Source organism: Haliotis rubra, unplaced genomic scaffold (assembly GCF_003918875.1).
Source record: "Haliotis rubra isolate DU_JTF1 unplaced genomic scaffold, ASM391887v1 Scf810, whole genome shotgun sequence".
NCBI lineage: Eukaryota > Metazoa > Mollusca > Gastropoda > Lepetellida > Haliotidae > Haliotis > Haliotis rubra.
In genome coordinates, this window is record NW_025767536.1 from 108,715 (window position 1) to 117,106 (window position 8,392).

General features: G+C 42.5%; 1 protein-coding gene across 2 annotated transcripts in view; it reads left to right on the forward strand.

The window, feature by feature from the left end:
• LOC124261827 (peptide methionine sulfoxide reductase MsrB-like) overlaps positions 1–8,392 on the forward strand; it is a 44,067-nt gene that overhangs the window by 15,112 nt on the left and 20,563 nt on the right. Inside the window, exon 1 of one of the 2 annotated variants that reach the window (XM_046696205.1) lies at positions 2,506–2,611. The exons of the other annotated variant lie outside the window; for it this stretch is intronic. The gene's annotated coding sequence lies outside the window, so the exon portion shown is untranslated. Of the gene's footprint in view, positions 1–2,505; positions 2,612–8,392 lie in introns of those variants that run through there. 2 annotated transcript variants of the gene reach the window in all.

An 8,392-nucleotide genomic window follows, 5' to 3' on the forward strand; every position in this document is an offset into this window, starting at 1 on the left:
ACCAACACTGTATCTCTCTGCATTAAACTGTATCACATCTACCAACACTGTATCTCTCTGCATTAAACTGTATCAAATCTACCAACACTGTATCTCTCTGCATTAAACTGTATCACATCTACCAACACTGTACCCCCCTGCATTAAACTGTATCACATGTACCAACACTGAATCCCTCTGCATTAAACTGTATCACATCTACCAACACTGTATGTCTCTGCATTAAACTGTATCACATGTACCAACACTATATCCCTCTGCATTAATCTGTATCAAATCTACCAACACTGTATCCCTCTGCATTAAACTGTATCACATCTACCAACACTGTATGTCTCTGCATTAAACTGTATCACATCTACCAACATTTTATCTCTCTATCTCTCTGCATTAAACTGTATCACATGTACCAACACTGTATCCCTCTGCATTAAACTGTATCACATGTACCAACACTGTATCCCTCTGAATTAAACTGTATCACATATACCAACACTGTATCCCTCTGCATTAAACTGTATCACATCTACCAACACTATCCCCCTGCATTAAACTGTATCACATCTACCAACACTGAATCCCCCTGCATTAACTGTATCACATCTACCAACACTGTATCTCTCTGCATTAATATCACGTCTACCAACACTTTATCCCTCTGCATTAAACTTTATCACATGTACCAACACTGTATCCCTCTGCATTAAACAGTATCACATGTACCAACACTATATCCCTCTGCATTAATCTGTATCAAATCTACCAACACTGTATCCCTCTGCATTAAACTGTATCACATCTACCAACACTGTATGTCTCTGCATTAAACTGTATCACATCTACCAACATTTTATCTCTCTATCTCTCTGCATTAAACTGTATCACATGTACCAACACTGTATCCCTCTGCATTAAACTGTATCACATGTACCAACACTGTATCCCTCTGCATTAAACTGTATCACATCTACCAACACTATCCCCCTGCATTAAACTGTATCACATCTACCAACACTGAATCCCCCTGCATTAACTGTATCACGTCTACCAACACTGTATCTCTCTGCATTAATATCACGTCTACCAACACTTTATCCCTCTGCATTAAACTTTATCACATGTACCAACACTGTATCCCTCTGCATTAAACTGTATCACATGTACCAACACTGTATCCCTCTGAATTAAACTGTATCACATCTACCAACACTGTATCTCTCTGCATTAAACTGTATCACATCTACCAACACTGTATCTCTCTGCATTAAACTGTATCACATGTACCAACACTGTATCCCTCTGAATTAAACTGTATCACATGTACCAACACTGTATCTCTCTGCATTAAACTGTATCAAATCTACCAACTCTGTATCTCTCTGCATTAAACTGTATCACATTTACCAACACTGTACCCCCCTGCATTAAACTGTATCACATCTACCAACACTGTATCCCTCTGCATTAAACTGTATCACATCTACCAACACTGTATGTCTCTGCATTAAACTGTATCACATCTACCAACACTTTATCTCTCTATCTCTCTGCATTAAACTGTATCACATGTACCAACACTGTATCCCTCTGCATTAAGCTGTATCACATGTACCAACACTGTATCCCTCTGCATTAAACTGTATCACATCTACCAACACTCTATCCCTCTGAATTAAACTGTATCACATCTACCAACACTGTATCCCCCTGCATGAAACTGTATTCATTGATACGCATCGATGCATCGATCCATGGACCGCAGATACAGTGAATCGATACAATGTTTTACATTGTCGAATATCCCGATACGATACTTCACATGGGCCACGATACATTGATGTTTAACTTTGAATATTGCCGAATCGCGATATGTCAAGATATACTGTTTTTAAAATCAGCACAAATTTCATTCTATTATGTGACGGCAGTGACAGCATCCAGTAACATGCAGATATTAAAGGTGTTTTGATCTGTGTTTTCTGTTTTAACAGTATTATATTTTACTTATTTCGACATTTTAAGAAAGTGCCCAATGTGACTTTTATTCAAATTAAAGTTTCTTTCATTTAAACATTGTTTTTGTTTTGATCTAAAGTGTTTTACAGTTGGTGTTAGAATTAAAGGTTAAGTATCATGATATGTATCGTATCGCTACCCTTTGATCGGGATTCGTATCGTTTCACAGCTTTAGTGCACAATACTTTGGCAATATATCGCCATGACGAATATTTTAGTATCGTGATGTGTCGTATCGCAGGTTGTATAATGCCTATACCAGCACTAACATCTACAAACACTGTATCTCTCTGCTTTAATTTGTAACCTGATAAGAGACCTGTCTCAAGTCTACCAATGTTGTTGCTCTCCTTTTAAACTGTGACATAAAAGGAGACCAGTATCAAGTCTACATGAATACTCTCGCCCCACTATTTCCTGCAGCAAGGAGTGTTTGCCTTTATCTCTGCCTGTTAATCTCAGCTACTTGTGGTATCTCCCGGATACTGCTCTCAGCTTCCGTGTTCTGGCTGCTGTTATCAGACCAGTAGTATCCTGTTTTCTACATGTAAACAGTTGTACAGAAAGCAGTGTCTGTAGGACTCCGAACAGCAAGGTATGTAGGTGAAATTGGCAGTTTTGTCAGTGGTTGACTGTTGTTCTGTTCCCTTGTAGAAACATCAGTCGTGAAACATGATTTTGTACATGGCTGTCGGGGGGGTCACTTACTTTGGATATAACTTTGGGTGTGGGTGTATTCATCATCAACAACCCCCAGCCATTAGTTATGAATAATCACTTAGACAGTTTAACTCCTCTGCAACAGATACTGTAGAATGTAGGTGGGGAAAAAAGTTCAGATATTTTTGTGAATCCTCTAAATGGTAGTTACCATGGTTACAAATCAGAACTGCAGGTGTTCCTTCACTGGAAACACAAAGATATATGGTATCCCATGTCTGTGAATATTATTTTTATATGTGACACGCAAATGTGCGTCCATTACGCACAATTGTATAAAATGGACGCAGAAAAACAATTCACTGCATCCTAAGGAACGCAAAATATTATTCATTGTACCCACAACACATCAAAGGCTTTGTTAAGTGTTTGGTTGTTTCTTTCACAGCAGGTACGTGCATCATTCCATCCATCACTTCACCTGATTGTTGATTCATTCCAGGCTCTAGAGAAATTAGCAAAACATACTTTTGTCTACACTGTTACTTCACTGGACCCTCACATTGCCTGCATGGACCCTTGAAACTAATAACTGCTTGTCTCTGGAACGCCAATGTTTGCGAGTCGAGGCAAAACCATATGTGAATATGTCTTATTTAAGAAATTTCAACTTTGAAAACGACAGAAATAAAATGTTAGTATGATTCACTACACATGTATTGTGATTTTAACAAATGTCCAAACACAAGAAAATGCTTTTGTGATAGCCAGGCATTGAAGAAAATATTTGAATTGAAAATAAAATTTAAAATTTTGTCCCTCATTCCATTAAATTCATGCATTTTCCGCCTTGAATTTGTTTCATTGTTCTGGTGTAAGATGTCAGTTCAGTTAATCCTGAGCATTTCAATCAGGTTCTGCTCCACAGGGTCAGCTTTCCATGAAATAATTTGATAAAGTTCGAGGTTTATAAATTACTATTGATCATGTGAGTTTTGCAAGGAAAGTGTCCCATCCACTTTTATCAATGGAGGCATTAGACAGGAATCAATATTTCCCAACATACAGTTGGAGCTTGTGCTGATGTGAGATACAGATTCGTATTGAGGCTGGAGGGGCAATGTTTCTCATCCTTGAGAATCAAAATAATCACTTGACCCTCCTAACTAACTTCATTGTGCAGTGACATTGCAGTTATTTAATTACCATTGTTATCGGATTAGCTGTCACTTGATGTCGTACTCCATTTTGGCCTGTTCTCAATGTGGTCAGGCTGAAACTAAGTGATTTATGGCTGCAGCTTTGTCGAGGAATTACTGTACAGGAGACGGGGTTTTAAGTTGATCTCCTGACTAAGAATTTATGTGGCCGAGTTCAAAGGTGTGGCAGTTTTATGTTCAGGCACAGATCTGGCCACTACTCCACTAATCAGTAGTCCAGATGCTAGTGGGTATCAGGAGGGACTCATACTCCCCTAGCCATGTTACCCTATCTTCATATCACAGATAAATGCTAGTGGGTATCAGAAGGGACTCATACTCCCCTAGCCATGTTACTCTATCTTCATATCACAGATAGATGCTCATGCTGTTGATCACTAGATTGTCTGGTCCAGACTCAATTATTTATAAACCGCCACCATACAGCTAGAATATTGCTGAGTGAGGCATCAATCACCAACCAACCAACCAACCAAACAACCAACCAATCTTCCAACCAATCTTCATAGTGATCTCTGGGCTAGTTGGATTCAGGCCATGGTGCCAACTATTCACTCACTGCCCTGTAGCAATGATTTAGTTTAAAGATGCTGGGGAGGCCCTAGACTAATGCTTTGTCTCTGAATAGGGCCTGAAAGTAGGTCATGGCACTTCGCCACAACTTAGCACTTCCAGTGACAAACAAGGTTTCATACCTTTTCGAATGGTCTCATGGTTGTCAGCTGACAGTAAGGAGTTGAGTTGAGCTTTACGTCACATCGGCATTTTTCCAGCCATATAGTATGATATAGTGACGATGACAGTAAGGAATCGATAATCCTTGTAGGAATAACAAATATCTGATCTAACCATCCCTAAATTAGCCAACTATTACACCTGTCAACAGCTGTGTCAGCCAAGCATGGTTGTACACTTGGTCCGGTCTAGTAAAGTCATATTTGGGGGTTGCAGAATTTAGAACCAGAACTAGTTCTTAAATATACACTTGTCACCGGAAATCTGGTACCGGAAGTGAGCTGGGCCCAGTCTCGCATATCGCAAGTTGTCGTGCACAAAGGGAGCTGGGAACCATCTTTGTGATGGAAATAGCGTCTCACGAGACTTACAGGAACTATATATAGTTTTGATTAAAAAACATTCCATTTAATCTGAAGAGCCACACTTAGCATGTGAGATTCAGAACCTGAGGAAATCTGGACTTGCTTCATTTAGTGCCTTAGCATTGCAGACCCGTGAAGATCCGGGTTAGAATTGATCTTCAGTAGTGCCTTAGCATTGCAGACCGTGAAGATCCGGGTTAGAATTGATCTTCAGTAGTGCCTTAGCATTGCAGACCGTGAAGATCCGGGTTAGAATTGATCTTCAGTAGTGCCTTAGCATTGCAGACCTGTGAAGATCTGGGTTAGAATTGATCTTCAGTAGTGCCTTAGCATTGCAGACCCGTGAAGATCCGGGTTAGAATTGATCTTCAGTAGTGCCTTAGCATTGCAGACCCGTGAAGATCCAGGTTAGAATTGATCTTCAGTAACCCATGCTTGTGGTAAGAGGCGACTAGCAGGATCGGGTGGTCAGGCCTGCTGACTTGGCTTACACATGTCATTGTATCCCAACTGTGTAGAACGATGCTCATGCTGTTGGTCACTGGATTATGTGGTCCATACCCAAGTATTTATAGACCGCCACCATATAGCTGGAATATTGCTGAGAGTGGCGTAAAACTAAACTCACTCACTCACTCCTTAGCATTGCAGAAAGGGGTGGGCGGATGGGAGAATAATGCAGTTGAGGGACTTTAAGACAGACTGGGGTGACCCAGTTGTGATAGCTTCAGACAGCCTGACAAATTAACCTGATTACCAGAACACTTCATTTGTTCAAAGTAGTAAAGGTCATTGCTACTTCAGTTTGCCTCTTGAGTTCCATCCCCTGAGTGCACCAGGAAGCTGTGAAGATAGGTTTGAATCCCAAATTCTGACTGACTGATTGTTGTTTGTCAACACTATTCCTATACTGATGGCTTTCACCAAGATGGTAACGATTTATGACCAGAAGGACGTTTCAGGTTTCTTCCTACATCAAAACAAACCGTGCTAGAACTGAAATACTTTTCAAAGCAGCATTAAACTCAACTCGACTTGTATTCTAAGAGGCGGTGGGCGAGCTGGCTAAGGCGCCATGCTAGTGATCCAGCGAGGTTGAGGTGACGGGGATCGAGCCCACCTGCGACCGGGTGTAAAAACCCTTGGAGTCAACTTTGTGTGCAGACTCTTTCAGTGTTGTCACCACCCCTAGTGTACAGTACACAACCCTGTGCACTTAAAAGAACCCACGAATCCGTTGGTATGTGACCAGATGGTGGCCACATGAATACGTGCAAACACCCAGTTGCGGGTACAGCAACGTGCAGTGAACATGGCCAAAGTACTGTGACTATGTGTCCTAGTCCACCCAGCTGTGAATTGGTACCTCGTTAGGATGAGAAAGCCACAGTAACTTGGTGCGCCTAGTGGCTGCAAGAATTGTATACTCCCCAGGGAGTTGAGATTGATAATGCGATGTGCCGTTGAGATTGACATCCAATGATCGAGGGAAAAAATACCAGCGCCTTGAGCATGCACTAGTGCGTGGATATGTGCACTATGTAAATATCCTATCATAATAATAATAAAATTATCAACATCTTATCTGGGGTTATTTGTTTAAAATCATAGAGTTTAGATGATGTAAGTATAGAATCTGATTATCAGGATTATCAAAACAGCTGACATTTCCTAGCTCAACTGATCAAACTATGCAGGGAGGTTTGGAATAAAGTTCTTCCTGATATCTCGTTACTTTAATCTTATTGTCCTTGTCAGTGGTTGAGCTACCTACAGTTGATATCAGGTGAAACAAAGCGTAATCTCAAATAGAACATGTGTTACACAACAGCTGATAGTCACTTGAAAAACTTATTTATAATAAAAGACAAACTCACAGAATCAAATCAAGATGAATATTGGTTATGCTAACAGAAATGGTGAATGGAGGTTATGATTCTGAAGCCAGACATGCTCTACACCAAGAATGAGTATGGTTTTACGCCGCTTCTAGCAATATTTTATTAATGTCGCGGCGGGGGACACCAGAAATGGGCCGTACGTATTGTACCCTTGTAGGATATCGAACCCGGGTTTTCGGCGTGACCAGTGAACACTTTAACCACCTACTATCCCTTGCCCCTCGTACACCAAGATCATTTGAGAACAGTAGTAGGGAAAGTGAGAAAATATTGTTGATTTTGTGAGCTTAATGGTAGTAATGTTTGTGTTTATCATGTTTGTGACTTTGAACCAGGAACTACTTTTTGTTGAGTATGTGTAAACATGGTGAGTGTTTTCCCACCGATTTATGACACCGACACTTCATGGTTGAAGTATCCAGTTGTTGTGGTGTACTTTGGTAAACAAAGCTGACCTTGTTAGGACTGGAGGTAGTGGAGTACAAGGTGTACCACATATGCCAAGGTCTATTTATACCTACACTGTGTACGTTCTACTTTGGCTGTATTCCCAAGGCTAACAGCTTGATTATACATAAACACGGTAAAGGATGGGGGTGGGGCTGGTGTCAGTGCTTGGGTGTGCAGGCCTGACTGTGGACACAGGTGAGGGTGGGGTGTGTGTGGGGGAGGGGGATGCCAGTGCTTGGGTGTGCAGGTCTGACTGGACACAGATGAGGGTGTTGGGGGGGGGGTGTGTGTGTGTGTGTGTGTGTGTGTGTGTGTGTGTGTGTGTGTGTGTGTGTGTGTGTGTGTGTGTGTGTGTGTGTGTGTGTGTGTGTGTGTGTTACCAGTGCCGAGTTGTGCAGGTCTGACTGTGGACACTGGTGAGGGTGGGGTGTGTGTGTGGGAGGGGTGGGGTGGGTTCCAGTGTCTGGGTGTGCAGGTCTGACTGTGGACACAGGTGAGGGTGTTGGGGTGTGTGTGTGTGTGTGTGTGTGTGTGTGTGTGTGTGTTACCAGTGCCAAGTTGTGCAGGTCTGACTGTGGACACTGGTGAGGGTGTGTGTGTGGGTGCCAGTGCCGAGGTGTGCAGGCCTGACTTTGGACACAGGTGTGTGTGTGTGTGTGTGCGCGCGTGCGTGCCAGTGCCGAGGTTTGCAGGTCTGACTGTGGACACAGGTGAGGGTGGGGTGGGGTGGGGGGTTTTTTTTCCAGTGTCTGGGTGTGCAGGTCTGACTGTGGACACAGGTGGGGGTGGGGAGGTGGTGGTGCCATTGCCGAGGTGTGCAGGCATGACTGTGGACACAGGTGAGGGTGTGTGTGTGTGTGTGGGGGGTGATGCCAGTGCCGGGGAGTGTATGACTGTGGACACAGGTGAGAGGGGGTGGAGGTAGGGATGGGTGTGGTGTCAGTGCTTGGGTGTGCATGCTTGTACGTACTATGGACCATCTGCACTGATTTGAAGTGTTTTGGGATTTGGGGGGGTCAAGGGTCAGGCAGTTATCTAGCTATGG